The sequence below is a fragment of the Lynx rufus genome, unplaced genomic scaffold (genome assembly GCF_022079265.1).
Source record: "Lynx rufus isolate CCGP_SWC_20201006 ecotype Redwood Valley unplaced genomic scaffold, mLynRuf1.p SCAF_11, whole genome shotgun sequence".
Taxonomy (NCBI): Eukaryota; Metazoa; Chordata; class Mammalia; order Carnivora; family Felidae; genus Lynx; species Lynx rufus.
Window position 1 is genome coordinate 44099980 of NW_025814825.1, and position 18606 is coordinate 44118585.

Sequence of the window (18606 nt, forward strand, 5' to 3'; positions counted from 1 at the left end):
ATGTGTCATTCAGGGAAGTAGGAGAACAGTGGGCTGCTGGGGCTGGGCGGCAAGTGGAACCTGTAATGTAGTGCCGAAGACTTTTCTACATGGAAGCCATGGGTCGGACGTTGAGGTTCCAGCTGTGCTTCTCCTCTTGATCTCCCAGCTCTCTCTGCTTCGTGCCTAGTGTAAAATGGGAATACCCATGACTAGAACTATCTGCAGAATATCTGCAGCCTCTTTCCAAGAATTATCACCCTGGCCAAACCCACTATTAATTTTGTAGTGATTTATCCTCATCGAGATACAGGCTTGTATTCCCTTTTTGCTTGCACCCTCTGCACCAAGAGTAGAACCTGAGATCCCTACACAGACACTAGAGGGAGTGTTGCCCTGGGAAAGAAGTGAAAATAAATAGGATGAAATAATAAAAAAAAATGCTGCACAAGGAATCGTTCCAAAGGAGAGAAGAGGAGAAACAGCACTCTGCAGGTGAATTGTGTGTGGGGATGTTTGGTGACCCCTAGATGGATATTGATTGGCAACAGGGCACTTCAGTCCTGGGGGGTGTGGGGGGCAGGGAGGTTGATCAGCCTCTTCCTGCAGAAAAAGGAAATGGGTGTTTTGTTCAAATACATTACGTCCGTCCTGCAGTCCATTCAACCCGTTAATGACCCAGCTAAGACTCTAGAAGTAAAAATCAGCAGGAAGTGATACTTAGGCTTGGTTGCCCTATCTCTTCTGCATTTTCTGCCTTTGTGTCCCTTCACTTCCTGTGCATGGTGCATGGTCAGTAGAAGCTTACTGAGTTGAATGTAATAAACACTTTCTTAAATACTTAGAACTGCCTGGGTAAAGAATGAGTGTCTTAGGGCTGAGGGAAGGCCTCTTCTTGTTGCCCCTGGGCCTAGGCTCACCCCTGAACATCTCTGCTCCCTCTCGCTGGTGCTGAGATCCCACATGCCTGATTCAGGGCTTTCCAAGTCTTTTTGGCATCTATGGTGAGGTATGCAGTTTCTCTTCCAGATGGTTAGAGTCAGGTTAAAGATTACACTGCTGCATCAGAAATGAACTTTTTCTTCTTAAAATCTGTTCTCAGTGGGAGATGGGGAACAATTACTGAACTGAACATTTTTTTTCAGGGCTAGAAAAGTAGCTCAAGCTGCCATATCTGAATGTGATTACATGTAGTGGAGGAACTTGCTACAATAAGAGTTTCGAGACCATAAAACTGGAGATGCAGAGAAATTTGTTTTCCAGGGTGGTGGTAGGTAGAGGAAGCTATTTTTAGAGGCAAAAGAGTTGCTCATATCACTGTGCTGCTGTCAGTGTTACTCATACTTGAAAGTGAAGTTTTGACTGGAAGGTTTCTCAAAACTCTGAAATGTCTATTGGGTTATGAGAAGATGCCCAAGCAGCAGCGACTTTGAACGGACGTCTGAGCCTCAGTTTCACTGGCTGTAAAAGTGGGATAATAGTGAACCTACAGGTTGTTGGTAATCTTAGAGACGGCGTGGGTCTAAAGTATGCTATAGTATAAAGGGTCTAGCATTGAAGGCTATCATGTTGGTTAAGAATGTTATTATTCGCCTAGGCAGGAAATGGGGTAGGTTGAGTATCTGTCCATTTAGGCAGATCTATTGGTTCTCTGCCCATATCCCCTTGGCACTTGTTGTTTCTCTGCATGCTGGCCTGACTTAGTGTGTTAGTCTGGGCTCTCTAGAGAAAGAGAAGCAATAGGATATATACATCCGATATATATCCAGTATGTGTGTGTGCATACACACACCCCTCATTGTAAATCTCTTTGTGTGTATATAAGTATATGTACATACATACATGTATACGTATATGTATATGTATACATACCTACCTACATAGATATGTATATGTATACATATGTACCTACATATATATATATGTATGTGTGTATGTGCATGTGAATGTACGTGCATGTATGTCTATATCTACGTATGTGTATGTATATGTACATATGTATGTGTGTCTATGTGTATATGTATGTGTATCTAAAGGAAGTTATTATGAGGAATAGACAGACACTATAAATGGGGCTGAGAAGTCTTAAATCTGTAGTTGTGAAGCTGGAGACCCAGCTGTAGTTCCAGTCTGAGTCTGAGGGCAAGAGAAGACCAGTGTCCCAGCTTGAAGATAGTCAGGCAAAGAGAAAGAATTATTTCTCACTCAGTCTTTTTGTTCTAATCCGCCCTTCCTGGCTTGGATGAGGGCACTCACACTGGGAGGACAATGTGCTTTACTCAGTCCACTGATTCAAATATTAATCTCATCCAGAAACATCCTCGCAGACATACACAGAGTAATGTTTGACCAAATATCTGGGTACCCTGTGGCCCAGTCAAATTGACACATAAAATTAACCATCACACCAAGCCAGGAATTTTCCTCCTACTCTTTTAAAAGCCTGTTCTGGGGCCTCCCATAGTCCATATTGGGTGTGGGGAGGGGGATGAAGTCACTGCCCCCACTTCTGAGAGGTCCTCCTTGGAGTTGGCACCTTCCAAAAGAAAGGATCCCACTCCAGGTTTATACTGAGTAGCAGGAACATGGTGCTGGGGATTTGAGAAGGGGACACACACCTCCAAATTAGTGTTCACTGTCATTTCTCAAGGCTAAGCAGCCCCACCTCACTTAGGACCTGTGGTTGTTCTTCATAATACATAAAACAGAGGCTCCCTAAAATTTTGACCTCTACCTGCTGGCAGATGATGTCCTACCTGGGAGTGGGTGCAATTCCTCTTTTTCTTAGACTTTGTCAGGATTTGGGCAGGGAGCAGTTAGCTTCCCATTAGTATCTTTCTTTCTAAGATCTCATCAGTGAGAAGCATCATAATAGGATGGGAAGAATATTGGCCTGGGAGCTGAGATCTGTGGATTTGGGTTTCTGACTCACGTACAGTAACTGCTTTTAGCCGGCCACCATTCTTAGGTGTAAGGGGATGAAAACTCTTCAGTATATGTCTATGAATGAGAGTTGTTGTTTTTTAATGGGTACATTAGTAAGGAGAGTGTCTAAGATGCTGGTAAAAATACTGAAAAACGCTTCTTTCAAGCATGCATAAATTTGGTCTTCCCCAAGCAGAGGTGCATTCATTTGTTCATTTATTTTTTCATTCATTTCTTTGCTTAGTGTGATGCTCCTAAAGTTATTGAATATTCTTGGATTCAATTTCTTTATCTATGGAATGGATGAGCTGCATAAATTGATACAGGCCCATCTCAGCATAAACTAGATGTGATACTAGGTCAGTCATTTCCTTATGTGTGAAATGGGGACAATCCCATTGGCTCCCTTTCTGTCACAGTTAAGTAAGGACATAACGCACCTGGAAGCATTTTAAAAAGAATGGTTCTCAAAGCAATGTGAACAGGGGCGGTATGAACTCATGGTGTTAGTTTACCTTACCTCTCCTTTTATGCTTTAAGTGGCTGGAGGTCCTTCCACAATAGATTTGAGACCATGTCCAACAGCCGCCTTGTTTTGCCTTCGCCCAGCACAAACGAAACCCTTCCATTAGCACACATACATACCATGGCGTTAAAAACCTCATGCTTCTTATTTCAGGCACGATGTACAATTTATTTCAAGTCACATCTGATATAATAAAATTCTCAGATGGGAGTGTAATTTGGGACTTTAAAAAAACATTTGTTCCAGGACTTGACCTGTATTGATTGCCTGGCCTCATTCTTTTCAGATAATATGAAGTATTTGGGGAGCATCTGCTATACTGCCTAGTGGTGCAGACTGGACACCCCCAAAGTGTATAGTCTTGTGTGTGGGAAACACACATTAGGAAAATGTTAGGAACAGAGAACAACGGAAGGTGCTTAGGAAATACATTGGATGTAACCTAGAGCACAGTGAATGAAACTAATAAAATGTTCAGAATATTACGCTTGTTTTTATTATCTACAACAAAGTATTATGGTTGACAATACTCATGACTAAATCTGTGTGACATGATAAGAAGTAAAGATTGGGTAGATTATTTTATGCTGTGACAGTTGCTCAGAATTCTGCCATAGTAGTTTGGGCTGTAACCTTCTTGTACTGCTCTTTGGTTTTTTTTCTTGAGTTTCTAATTGTTTTATCATCCTCACAGAGAGAAGAAACATCTGTTTCTTCACCATTGTGCCAAGATACTCCAGCTTCTTAACTATATTATTGGATATTCTTATTTGTACTGATTTCTTTCTAGGTCTGTCTTCCTGTTCTTATCTTACTATTTCTATTTATTCTACTCCTGGGTTCATACTTCTGGGTTTTTTGGGGGATGGGGAGTGGCTCCATTCCTCTTTTTTGGGATGATTTTCATTTTTCTGTGGTTTATGCTCCAGTTTTTTTTTTTTTTTTTTTTTTTTTTTTTTTTTTTTTTTTTGTAGAGAGGGCATGAGAATGTCCTGGATTATTTCTGTGTCCTGACATAAATATTGATATATTGCTTTTAATTCTCAAGAAATCCTGGCTTGGATGATAAATTATATGGTCTAAAATTATGATAAATTTATGTCTAAAATTTATTTGCCTTTCGCATTGGCTTGTGGTTCATCTGGACATGGAAGTCTAGGGTCAAAAAAAATTTCCCTTGGGTCTTGAAGTACTTAGCGTACTTGCTCGTTTTGCATCTTTGCTATTTGGGGATTATATGTATCCCTCTCCTACTCAGGACTAATGAGAGTAAGGGAAGGAGGTGTCTAGCATGGGCCACCTTGGCTTTGCTCAGGTCACTGATGCACAACCCTTTAAGGAGACCTGATGCATTACAACCAGATTTATACAAAATTAGCAGCATGGTGTGAGGGATTAAACTCTACAGAGCAGTTTGCCATAGATGCTTATTATCTGAATACTTTTAATAGAAAACTCAGCCAAAAAAATAGTTTTAGCTATTTGTCATTTTAAAAAATGTAAGATAGCTTTTGAAAACGTCATCAATATTCGACAAATATTTTTGGAGTACCTGCTAGATGCCAGGCCCTGCTGGGCTCTGAGTATATAATGGTGATCAGTGCTCTGAAAGAGAGGTTCATGACATTATCAAAGATTACACTAGGCACATTTAACTTGGAGAGGGCAGAGAGGCAGAAACAGATGAGCTGAGATCTCAAATATGCACAGGGTTAATTAGGTGAAGAGGAGAGGGCAGAGTGTTCTGGGCACATAGCTTCTGAGACATGAGGGAAGAAAGTATCTGAAGTGGACAGAGAGAAGGACAGAGAGAAGAGGGTTTGTGGGCTGGAGGCTGGCAAGAGACAAAGCTGGACAGGCAGGGATGGGTAGGGCCTTATGGATCCAGGGGGAGGAGTTTATTCTCCATCTTAAGAGCAAAGGGGTAAGCCATTGGGAGGGTTTAAAGTAGGAGAGTCATTTAATTAAATGTGCATTAAACAAAACCACTCTGATCACCCTATGGGTTAGATGGGGGAAAGGAGACCAGACTGTCGCTGTAGCTAGAGAGAGTGATGGCTTGGGTGGTGGCAGTGGAGGTGGGTGAGGAGAAGCCAGCTGAAGAAGTACTTAGCAGGTGTAGTTGACTGTATTGTTGGTTTCTCTATATAATTCCTCGCCCCTCTCTATAACCCCTTTTGTACTGGGCCCTGGTAGTACCCTTTCTCTGGGGGTGGGGCATTTCTTCTCCACCTCCTAACTTTGGGTTTGGCCTTGTGACGCACTTTGGTCAATAGAAGAAGTGCCAGTTCTAAGCTTAGTTAGCAAGAGGCATCAGGCATCCACCTGCTTTCTTGTGCCTCTGCATGAGGAAACATGCCCAGGCCAACTTGCTGGTCCTGGGAGAGAGGACAGGTCATGTGCAGCCAAGCCTAGCCTACACCAGCCTGGCCCAGCCAAGAGCAGCCCTACCCAGCTGAGCGCAGTTGAGTCAGCCAACCTCCAGCTGCCCTATATATTTATGAGCATAAATGATTCTTGTGAGAATAAGTGATTGAGATTTGAGTGGTTTGTTCCCCAGCATTTTTGCAGCAGAAGTTAACTGATACAGCAGGTAAAGTCAACAGAACTTGATAGATTGGGTGTAACAAATTTGTGGGAACATAACTAGAGTGTAAAGGGAGGCTCACCTGTATTTCAAGGTCATTAGCCTCATACATGCTCAGGGCTATACTTAGGTGTGTCTGTGGTGCTTTCCTGTCCCTCACCTCTTTTTGTAATTCATGGCTTTTCCCGGAACCCAGTGAGGTAGGTCAGAATTCATGGTCCAAAAGAATTAATCTTCCCCCTTTTTTTCCTTCTCACTCTTTCCAGCAGTCTGCTCAGATTGCAGCAGAGTGTTGGGGCCGAGCAGTTCTCAGGTCCCTCAGTGGGGGGGGCCTTCAAGCCCTAACACTCAGTGCATTCTTGTTAGTTGAAGTCCGTTTCTGCTCTAGCTGTGAAGATGGGATTTCACTGCAAGTGGGGAGACATGCGGGGCCAGGGATTTTTCTGGTCTTGACTGATTATTTAAAATATATTAGTCCTGATAAAATATTTAGCTTTTAAACAACAAATTTAATATAGGGAATTGTGTTTTATTTATTAATTGCAGTTGGAGGGAGATTGGTAGGAGTTGCGCTGAAGTGCACTGTTGTGATTTTGCAAAGTATAGTAATTACTGTAATATTTTGTTGAATTATTAATATCTACTATGCCTGCAGGAACATAAGCTTTTGCAGTCAAATTCATTTCAAGATTGCCTTTTGCCCCTCTGGTTCTGTTTTGTGTTTTCTTCTCTTTCGTGTGCACTTATGAATTTTTTAAGAAATGGAGTTGGAGGGGCAGGGTTGATTATATGGTGTGAAACACCATTGTCACACCCTGTAACTGAACATAGGTGGGCAGGAGAGAAAACCTGTGGTTCCTTGATGGTCTCTTGTCTCAGCCAAGAGACTGTTGCGGTACCAGACTGAGGGATGCTGAAAAGGGGCGTGTTTGGGAAGAAAGGACTCATCAATGTGCCTCTTCAGGAGCTGAGATGAGGAGAGAAAATGGTGGGGAGGCCATGTGTGTGCACGTCTCCGAGCACACAGCACTGATCTTTCCAGTAGGTGGAGTTGGCAGGTATTTGGGTGTATGTGTTGAAATGACACTAGCGTCCCTTAGTAATTGTTCTCGGCAACCATTGCTTCGTGTCTGTTGTGTCCTCAGATAAGATCATTGTGGATGATGATGGTAATGATGATGATGCTGATGAAAGCTTAGGGGTGTGGATGGGCTCATGCTATGGTAGGACTCCAGATCCATGCACAAAGCACATGTAGGAGTATCCTTTTGGTTGTGATTAAATGGACATTGGAAGACCAGCCTTCATACCACCATCTACCAGCTTTATGAAATGGCCCAAGTCAGTCCATAACTGAGACTCAAGTTTCCTTATCTGTTTCATGGTTGCAGGAATCAGAATGCAATCATATATTTGAAAGAGTGTTATAAACTATACATTTCTAAACATATTTAGGGGAATGCCTTTGCTATTAAATCATAGGCGAAGTCGCTTGTACTCGTGGTGTGATTTTTTTGAGGGGAAGCAGGAAGTATTCTCTGCCTGATTTTTGTTTTTACTTTTGCTAGAAACTTCACAATTCAAGAGTTATCCCTTTGGGTTAAACATTATCCTCTCCAAGATCCTCTTAAAGTATCAATAATGGAGAGATGGTATTTGGAGCTGGAAAGAACAAATAATGATCTAACCAGGTCCTTTTTCAGATGTGGAAAAGTGTGGCCAGGTGAGGTTGTGGCATGATCAAATTCACCAAGATGGCGGCAGCACCCACACCAGTGTCCATGTCCCTGACTCCTAGTGCAGTGCTCTTCCTGCAACACCCTGAGGCTCCTCCGTTTCCATTAAGTTCTCAATACAGCCTAAGGCTTTCTCTCCCAGAAGGGAGCCTTGGGCAGAATGAATACATTCGGTGACTTTGGGGAGACATAGGGGAGGGGATGTTCTGGGCGGCATAGTTGTGCTTGGGTCAGTCAGGTGGACCTCACTCCTCCTCTGACTGGCTCTATCATGTTGGGCGGGTTACTTTTCTGAAACCCAGCTCTCTCCTTTATAAACTGGGATTATAATCCCTATTTTTACATGGCTGTTGTGAGGATTTAGTGAACTTGAAAGGCTTGGCAAGGTTCCCATCCTACCGGTGAAGGGTACTGGAAAGTGATTTGTAGATGGTAAGTGGTCGTGAAGACAAGCGTGGTTTGTTTATCTCATAGTAGGTCTGCTCCTGAGACCCATTTTTCCTACTCGGAGGGTGTGTGTGAAGGGCAGACAGAGGGAAGTTGCACCGTCCAACACCACCATTTCCCTTCTCCAGGGTGGGGGAGGAGGGGCCCATAGGTGTCCAGGGGAGGAAAGCCCTGCAACGTCCAGAGGGATGAGCCAAGATTACCAATGGCCCTCCCTTTCTCTTTAATCTCAGCACAGATCCAGCCCCTATTTAAATGTCCCTCCAAACGGGTGTGGATGACAAGAGGTGAGAATGAGCATCTTTGAAGAACAGCAGGTGACTCTGAAGAGGCTGCAAAAGTGCTTGCATACCCATACTGCTCAGTTCTGTGTTCTTATGGGGCTCCTGTTCTGGGTTTAAGTTACTAGTGTGGTTTCCGGGAAACGAGCTTCAGGGGTGGGTGGGTGGGTGGGTGTGTGTGTGTGTGTGTGTGTGTTTAACTGAGAGTTTATCTTGCTTTTAACAGGTCCACCCTGAATCCCTTGTGAACTGGGTGGGACCCACTGCTTCTTGTGAATTTATGGCAAATAAGGCAGGGCTTTAGCAATTGGCGAGAGGATGAAATTTTCTGAGACAGAAGGACACCTGAAACACCCCAGAGTCTGTGTCAACTCTCAGGCCTGGGGCTGGGCTAGTGTTTGCCTCAAAGTGAAGTAAAGAAAAGAAAGGGACCAGGGAAGTGTGTTCAGTTCCCCTTTCTGGTTCTTTGCCTCCTCTCTGCCCAGCACCCTCCACTGTCTTCCTTCTCCCTGCCCTGGGAAAATGTTCTAACATCAGTCCTGTAGTGCTTCAGTTCCCTTTCCTGAGGCCTTTGCATTTTATTTCCTTCCCCCCCCCCCCACCCCCGCCAGCTTTACTGAGGTATAATTGAAGAATACAAATTGCATATATTTAATGTGTACAATGTGATGTTTTGACACATGTATACATTGTGGAATGATTACCACAATCAAGCCAGCATATCACCTCATAGAGTTACCATATTTTTTTCTTTCTTTTTCTTTTTTTGGTGGAGAGAACATTTAAGATCTATTCTCTTAGCAGATTTCGAGTATGTAATATAGTATCATTAACTACAGTCACACTGATGGGCATTAGATATCCAGACCTTATTCATCCTGCATAATTGAAACTTTGCACTCTTTACCAACCTCTCCCCTTTCTCCTACCTCCTAGCCCCTGACAACCTTCCTACTCTCGCCTTGTATGAATTTGACTTTTTGAAATTCTGCATGTGAGATCGCGCAGCATTTGTCTTTCTTCCCCCGCCTTAGTTAGCATCATGTCCTCCAGGTTCATCCACATCATCACAAATGACAGGATTTCCTTCCTTTTTAAGGCTGGGCAGTATTTCATTGTGGGTATATATATATATACCACATTTCCTTTATCCATTCGTCCTTTGATGGACACTTAGGTTGATGAAATATCATGTTGTGGATAATGCGGCAAAGAACATAGGAGTGCAGATATCTCTTTGAGGTACTGATTTCATTTCCATGGTACACCCAGAAGGCATTTTAGGGGTAGGGACTCCGGAAATCTCAGCCAGTCCCATTTGTCTAACTTGTCCACCTTCAGGGCTGGCAGCAGGAAGAGGGCGGCAGCAGGAGGAGGGTACCCTCTAGCCAGAGATACTTGTTTCCTTTCTGACCCCTCCCTAAGCCTCGGAACACCACTGGGACGTGAGAGTGAGGGCCGTGACCAAAGGCTGACTTCTATGTCTCTGGTGGCCATGCTTCTAATACTGGGTTTTTTTCGGTTAAGGAGGCAGGGAATTGGGGAGAGCTCTACTGTCTCCCCTGTCCCTCCTTAAATCTTATGTATTGATTTAAAAATATATATAACATAGTGGGGGGTGGGGCGCCTGAGTGGCTCACTCAGGTGAGTGTCTGATTCCTGATTTTGGCTCGGGTCATGATCCCAGGGTCATGGGATTGAGCCACAGTTCAGGTTTCTCCCTGAGTGTGGAGCCTGCTTACGATTCTCTTTTTCTCCCCCTCTGCTGCTTTCCCTGCTTGCATGCTCTCTTTCTCTAAAATACACACACACACACACACACACACACACACACACACACGTATGTATGTGTGTGTGTGTGTATAACACATAACATTTGCCATTTGAACCACTTTGAAGTGGCATTGATTACACTCACATTGCTGAGAACCGTCACCACTGTCCCTCTCCTGAGCTTTCTCACTGCCCAAACAGAAACTCTGTTTATGCATCAGTGACTTCCCATTGCTCTCAATTCTCTTTGTCAGCCTCTGAGCAGGTAAGGGGGCTTCCAGTTTGTTCCTTGATCCTGCCTTCTCCTGCCCCATCCCTAACCTCTCCCCCTCTTCTCCTTTCCTCCACCATAGGGGGCTGTGGTGTTGGGGGTGAGGAGAAGACTTATCATATTCAGAGCTGAGAAATGGGCTGCATTTCAATCCCCCCTTCACATTCCATGTTCTTCATTTATGAAAATAATCACGCTTCTTGCACCCAGAGATCTGTGCCTTCTTCCACCCTCAACTTGTTCTCTTGGCATGGGGGCCGTAGGCCAGATCACTGACAGGCTGGCCGGGTATGTCCAGTGCAGTCTTGTACTTGGGACTTTGCCTCTGCTAAGCCTTTTTTTTTAATGGCAGACTTGTTTCTATGCAGCTGAGATAGGAAACAAACATACTCCATAGTTGACTGGTTATCGCCTATATTCATTATTATTTTTGTCATTATACGTGGTGAATGATGATGAGCTATGCATTGTGGTGTGGGCACTTTTATGTGTTTACAAATAATATATATCATCCTGCAGTAGTTCAGAACATATTGTGAGCAACTTCCAAACTGTGCTTCAGTGCTGTGGCATATGCTGAGTAAAGAGCAATTCAGATTTGATCTGGTCTTTTGGGAACTTGAAATCTAAGATAAGTACATGTAAATAGAGAGAGATGGAAATGTTAAACCAACATTGGCACCCAAAATGAAGCCTTTGGGGGAGGCGATCTAATTCACCGAGGGTCTACTCTATGTCAGGAGGGGGTGTTGGGTGTGTTGTACCTGCCGTCTCATTTCCCTCTGCAAATAAGCTACAAGTTGGGGCTTACAGGTGAGGAAACCGTGATGAAGAGAGGTTGCATAGATTGCCAGGGTCACATGGCTAATAAGCTACAGAGTAGGTAATGAACTAGAACAACATGCCCTTTGGAAATGTCAGGTCGCTGAGTTTGCTATATTCAGGACCTAGAAAATCATGGGGTTGTAGAGTTTGGGTGTGGGGATGGGCTGAGAGAACCAGAGCGAATGGCTGGGTAGAGGTGAGGAGATAGGCTTTTATTTCATTCTAGAATGATGCAATTTTGTAAAAACCATGGACAACATTTAGTGTATTCTCCCTGTGTGCCAGGGGCTGACCTGTTATCTCTGCATCCAGCATCTCATTTAATCCTAACCTTTCTGAAGTATCTGCTATTAAGAGCCTCATTGTAAGGATGAGGAAACAAAGGCACTGAGGTGTTGCATTCCTGGCTCAGGTCACACAAGCGGCTGACTGACAGAGCCACAACTCCCATGTGGGCTGGGCTGACTTCAGAGCTCCTTACAGGCAGGGCCAGAGAGCCTCTCTTCAATCTGCTTCCCCACCTGCTCCCAGCAAGGAGGGTGAGGCCCCAGGATTGTGAGGTTCACCTCCTGATCCCACCAGGGCTGAGATGGATTTCCAACCCCTGGACCTTTCCCCAGTGAGACCATCCTGTTCTCTAGAAGCCCTCACTGAGCATTTGTTCTGAAGTTCTGGTGTTTCCAGGCCTGGAGCAGGAGGAATAAAGAGTCAGAGGTGAGAAGTAACAGTGTGTGTGTGTGTGTGTGTGTGTGTGGGAACCAGGAGAGAGAGGGATGAGGTGAGGCCAGATTATGGAGGCATTGCATATCCCGCTGGCTTTATTTTTGTTGGCAGTGGGCACCCCTTAGGAATTGTGGGCAAGGGTGAGATACAGTTAGCAGAGGCATCAATCCTTCTGCAACCACCAGGAAACCCGGTCTCCCTTCTTGGTGGGAGGGAAAACAAAGGCTCAGAGAGGTGTGGCAGCTCCCCTGGAGGCTCCCAGTAGATTGTTTCCAGCAGCAAAACCAGAAGCTCTCTCCTTCCCAGAGATGGGGCGCTGGCAGCTGCTGGCTGCCTTCCCTTCCCTCGTTGCCCTCCCTCCCCTCCAGCAGGAGGGCCTCCTGCCCACTCCCTCCCTTCCACCAGTGAGCTTGCACAGGCCCTCTCCATCATTAGAGCAACCAGTGGGGTTCTGCTGTAATTAAAGGAAGCCAACGGGAGGGAGCAAAGCAGAGCAAGGGGAAAAAACAATCACCAACAAAACATCTTATTTCCCACGCACACTCCCTACAACCCGCGTCTATTGGCTTTCATGGGAACCTGCTTGCTTTAAATACAGCAAAGGGAAACCCCACAGGACGATGTGGGAAAGCCGGCTGTTAGTTACCATCAGGATGCCAGGGTGGGGATTTACTCCTTTTTCCCCGCCTCCCTACCCTGCATTGGCAAAACCAATCCAATGTTAGTGTTGAAAGAGACCTCTAAGGTCATTTATTGCAACTTCCTTCCCAAGGCAGCCTGCCCTCCATGCTTTGCCCCTCCCGGACAGCATCTCTGACACATTGTTACCTAGCTCCCACACTCTCCAGCTCCCTAATTTGCTGGACCCAAGCTCAGGTAGGGATAGGAAGACACTTTAGGGAACAAACAAACAAACAAAAAACCCAAAAATCTGGCCACCCACGCCTGCTGTCATTTACCGCCTGACTCCGGAAATGTCTAATTAATTCATTTATCCAATTAGCCCCTTGCTCTCTGAAATGCTTTTTCTTGGTTGCTGAGCAACCAGGATAGACTTTCAACACATGCACGCTGCTGGTGAATGAACCAGTAGTTTTTTCTTCACCCTGACACCCCTCGCCCACCCCCTCCCCTTTCTCCTTTTATTTTCCTGATGCACAGTAATGAAGACCATCTCCACCAATCTCCAGCCTTCTCACCTTCCCCAGGCCTTTGGATGTGTTTGCTGCCTGACTTAACACATCTCTGAAGGTAATTTTTATACCAGGCATTTGTCATGGACAAGGAGAATGACAGAATATACAGGTACACAGAGATGGCGTTTGCAAAATAACAGAATGAGCCAGGCTCAGGTGGACCCAGGAAAAGCTTTGCTGGTACCTGGGGGCTGGGGGGAGGGGACCCTGGCCAAGGTTAGGCTCAGAGGCTTTTGGGAAGAGGAGGGGCAGACTCTCTTTAAGGGACCAGGCATAAACAAGGGTAGCTTGACTAGGCTGCGGTTCCATTTGTTTTAGAGTCTGCCCTTCATGGGGAATTGTCATCCGTCCCCAGCCAGGAGCGCACTGTGAGCAGTAAACAGGACAGGGATTTTAAGGGAGGCTGAAAGGGACAATATCAACCTAGGAGGGCGGGGAAGTGCCTTGAGGAATCATCCTTGAAGTATAACTTGCTCCTATTTCGGGATGTGAAAATGCCACATCCTGCTTCAATGAGTTAGAATGTTAGAACTGGACTTTGAGCCCAAACTTCCACCGTTCCTTGCTTTTACAGATGAGAAAATTGGAGCTTTGGGAGGATAAACAGTTTGCTCATAGCCAGCGTTTGGGTCTCCAGGGTCCCAGGCCTTCTCAGTTGACCACACTGCTTCTGTTTCATCTTATTAAGGGGACCTTGTCCATAAAATGAGTCACTTGAGTCACCGACACTTACTTTTAAAAGTCAGCTTTTATTTTGGAAGAGCTGAAGCTGGCAGTGAAGATTTGCAGGGCACAAGGGTCTTGGCTTCTGTCTACTGCAGATGCCAGGGCATGTGATGCAGTCCAGTATTCACTGAACTGAATAGGGGCTGGTCCTCGCCCTCAGGGAGCCCCCACAATACTGGAGGGGATGGACAGTAGAGGGGGAGGGGCTCCTTCTTAGAAGGAAGCATTTAGAGAGGAGGATCTGGGCCATTTGACCTGGACCCAGGTCTTGTGGTTGAAGGGGCTGTGAGGGTAGGGTGGGGGTGGGGCCATTCTACCAAGAGGCAGCCTGGGCCAAGGTCAGGAGGTATGAGAGATTGTGACATGTTTGGGGACTGGAGAGTGGCTTAGGAATGGAGGCTTTGGGCCATTTGGCTTTCTGGGATACGCAGTGGATGGCTCGGGGCTGCCCATAACGGCATCTGGAAAACGTTGCCTCCTGCTTGCCAGAATAGTAAAAGAGCACAGTTTTCTTATCTCTATGCATGGGTGGGTATGGAAAAGCGTATGTCAGGTTTTCTGGATGGAAATGACTTCCCTTCGAAGTTAGTTCATAAATAACGATGAAGGCCATGAGAGGACGTACACGCTGCACACGTATTTAGCTACTGCTGTGGACCAAACTCTCCAGGAGCAGAGTGTTCAGGAAAAGCAGCTGCCTAGAGAAAGAAATAACTATGCACTGTCGAAACCATTGGTACCCAGAGCCTCCTGTGGGACCAAGGGAAACATTTTATTGAGAAGGACCCGTTCCTTGACACTCACAATTGGTGGCACTCACTCAATCTGCAATTTCAGGAGATAGTCAGAGAAGGAACTGGCTGTGGACGATGATCACCCGATCAGGTTCTTCCAGTTAAACAGGAGCTTCTGTACATCTGAGCATTGCGATTCGGGGTAAAGTTCTCCTTTCTTCAGCCATCCAGCCAAACACCCCTGATGTCAGGCACTCTTTTTTCATCAAGGCTGGGCTTGCTTTTAGAGAACCTAGAGATGGCAGGCAGCATTGTGGGATGCTCCTTAGTATAAAATCTCCTCTGGGGATTTTCTTAACAAAGTGGTTTGAATTCCTCTAGGAATTAAGCTGGGAGTGGCTATTTTTCTGGCTAAGACTTTTTATGATAAAAGGCATGCTGCACTGAAGGTCCCAGTGGTCTGTCTTTGGGGCAATCAGATGCACACGACAGTCTAAGGCTCTGGTAGGAAAGAGTCTGTGGCCTCAGTAAATATTTGATACACTTGGGGCTTTGATGGATGAAGCCACTGTCTGCTTGGGTCTTCCTAGACCAGAAGGTGGAGTCTCCGGTAGCCATTGCCTCTTGTTCGTTCCTTTGATTTTCTTTGGTGAAAAATGACTCTTGTCTTGGTGAGGTCTGTTAAATCCGTTCTTTTCCAAATGGGGCTGTTGGTGTATGGAGGGGATTGGAACTTTCTCTCCCTCTGGTCAGCCCTCGCCATCCCTTGGGTGATTCGGTTTCCCATTTTCTGGGATGTGTCCACAGGGTTTGTCTCCCACCCCACCCCCCGCCTTATATAAGGGGGTAGGGTGCATCTGGCGCCAGATTTCATTCAACCCTGTAACAATCCCCCCTTTATGACATCATTGTTTGTCGCCATGGAAACATCCCCCGAGTCACAGAGACTGGATTGTGGCATCATAGCATCAGGCAGGAGGAGGGAGAGAGGAGAGAAGAGGAATGAGACTGCCCAGGGGGATGAAATTCCAACAAAATACCATTTGGTGGCAGGAATGTAGGATTTTTCTGTTTGGATCCTTGAATGGAGAGTCTGACCATGGCTTGCCAGAATAAACCTCACCTAAGAGAAGGAGGAAGAGTGGTTACGGAATGTGGGTTCTGGCCTCTTTGTTCTTGCTGAGTATTAGGGAAAATACTTTTAATGAGACCTATCCTAGATTTTATACGTATTTCTCATTTGATTCTCATAAAATGTTCATGAACTATTAGAGCAGAGAGGTTAAATAATAACCTCCCTAAGGTTACAAAGCTGGAAAGGCAGAGCTGAGAGTTGGAGGTAGGAGCATACAAGTCTGTGCCCTCACGTGGCTTACAGTTTTGTGTGTGCACACAGTTATTAAGCAAATAAAATATAGTTAAGATTGTGGGAGATATGGAGAGAATAAACATGGTGCTTCAGTGAGGAGGCATTGGAGAGTGAGTGGGAACTGACTTTTGTGTATTATTAAATTTGGGACACAGCTCTGCATCTAGTTGTGTGTGCTTAAACACACAACGCACTGTGCTCATAGAGGCTCTGCCCTGCCTGAGCTTGTCTTCTGGGCCCTGTGACTGTGACCCTCTTCCCTAGCTGCTTTCCTGTGCCTGTACCCTGCTTCTCCATTTGTCTGCTCCCTTTTTCTGATATATTCCTGCCAGTCCTCCTCCCTTGATCCTGTTTTTTCCTACCAATCCCCCCTCCTTCTCTCTCTCTGGACTGTAAACTCCTCAAGAGAGAGAAGATACTCTCATCTGGTATAAAACATCCTTGGTTTGCCCAAGAAGGCTAGAAGATCTGTTGCAAAAATTAATGCAGTGGCTCATTTTATAGGAAAAAAAAATTGGCTAGATTTCATACCGTTAAAAAATATTCTTATAGACTTATCAGATTTTGGCTCCTAAATAAACGAATAAGTAACAAGTGTGCATTAGGAGAGAATTCCCCTCGCAAGTGAAATGACCAGTCATGTTTAGTTGAGTAGCTTGTTTGCTGTTGTTGGTGTGGTTCATGCTGATTGCGATTTCCTATTGTATTTATGTGGTCCCACAACATTTTCTGTTAGGAGAATTGGTCCTAGTGTGTAAGATGGTGGCAGGTAACTTAATGCTCTTCAGGTTTCTGTGAGCTGTAGGTGCTGTGCCATGGGCCACCTCTGGGCATTCCTATCCTTGTGCCTCACTTGGGCAATAAATGGGTCTAGCAAAGCCTACTGCTCTTCATTTGTGCCACCTTGCGGAGTTTTTAGGAGTATTTGCTGCTTGAGTTCAGTTCTCATCATTGCTTTCCTAGGATATAGGGTAGATGAGTCCCTACTTGGCTTCCAAAGTCCAGGTTATCCATCTCAGGTGAGCATCATACTGATTGGAGCTCTGCTATTATACTTTACTGTGACAGGTGTGTGTGTGTGTGTGTGTGTGTGTGTGTGTGTGTGTGTGTGAGTGTGTGCGCGCATGTGCACGTGCATGTGGTATGCATGTGTGTGCACACAGGTACAGTTCTTAGTTAATAAACCATATTAAATGCACTTACAATCTAAGCTTGTTCTTTCTAGGACCTAGAGGGTCTCAATCTGACTGATAAGGGGGCCGTTTATTGATTCCATCAGGACCATTTATGACTGGCACATTACAGAACTAGTAAGTGGCTTATTTTTTTAAGGGATGCATGAGGAGTCATATAATGAATTAGTTAAAACCCCAGGCTTAGGAGTGAGATAGAGACGGTTTTGGATCCTGGTTGGGCAAGTTTACTTGCTAACTGATCTTGAGCAATTGACTTAGATTCTCTAGGTATAAATGCCTTCATTTACAAAATGGGCATGAATCTTATTGCCTATTTCATGGCATGGATGTTTAGATTCACTGAGATACACCTGTAAAGTCTTTTTTTTTTAAATACGAAATTTATTGTCAAATTGGTTTCCATACAACACCCAGTGCTCATTCCAACAGGTGCTCTCCTCAATACCCATCACCCACCCCCCATTCCCTCCCACCCCCCATCAACCCTCAGTTTGTTCTCAGTTTTTAAGAGTCTCTTATGTTTTGGATCCCTCCCTCTCTAACCTTTTTTTTTTTTTTTAACACCTGTAAAGTCTTAACCACGTGCCTATCTTGTCAAAGTTAACTATAATTTAGTGGGTTAAATGTACTGTTTGTATTTCCTCCAATAATTTGTTAACACTTTTTGAACTCAGTGCAAAACTTTGACTATGCCCTAGATCACATCTAGGTGTTTCAAATTTTGAATTAGAAGGATCAAGATAATTGGCATTTTTATTCATCATTTGCAGTCTCCACAGGTGAAAAGGGCCCAGGAAGTGTAACTCCTAGCATAGAACTGATTTCTGAGAACTGTCTCAAGTCCTAGAGATGGTTTCCCAAGTGTGACCCTGACCTTATGGCTATAAGAGCAAATTAAACAGGTGTGGTCCTCTGCCTCCAAGAGCAAATGGTTCTCTTCACACGGTACTACCAGAGGGGAGATTCAGTCAGATGTGTATGTGAATTGACAGGCACACACGGACCAGGTAGGGAGGTTACTCTGACCTTTAGGAATTCAGTTCATATTTCTGTATCCTCAGATATAAAAGTGCAGAAGGTAGGGGCTACTAGATACTTTTCTCCCCATGTGTTTATTGATGTGTAAAATACATGCACTGAGTACACAGTTTTTTTTAACGTTTATTTATTTTTGAGAGACAGAGACAACATGAGCGGGTGAGGAGCAGAGAGAGAGGGAGACATAGAATCTGATGCAGGCTCCAGGCTCTGAGCTGTCTGCACAGAGCCTGATGTGGCTCAAACTCATGAGCCATGAGATCGGGACCTGAGC

General features: G+C 44.9%; 1 protein-coding gene across 1 annotated transcript in view; it reads left to right on the forward strand.

Moving 5' to 3' along the window:
- SORCS3 (sortilin related VPS10 domain containing receptor 3) overlaps nucleotides 1-18606 on the forward strand; it is a 611532-nt gene that overhangs the window by 8502 nt on the left and 584424 nt on the right. The window lies entirely within an intron of this gene.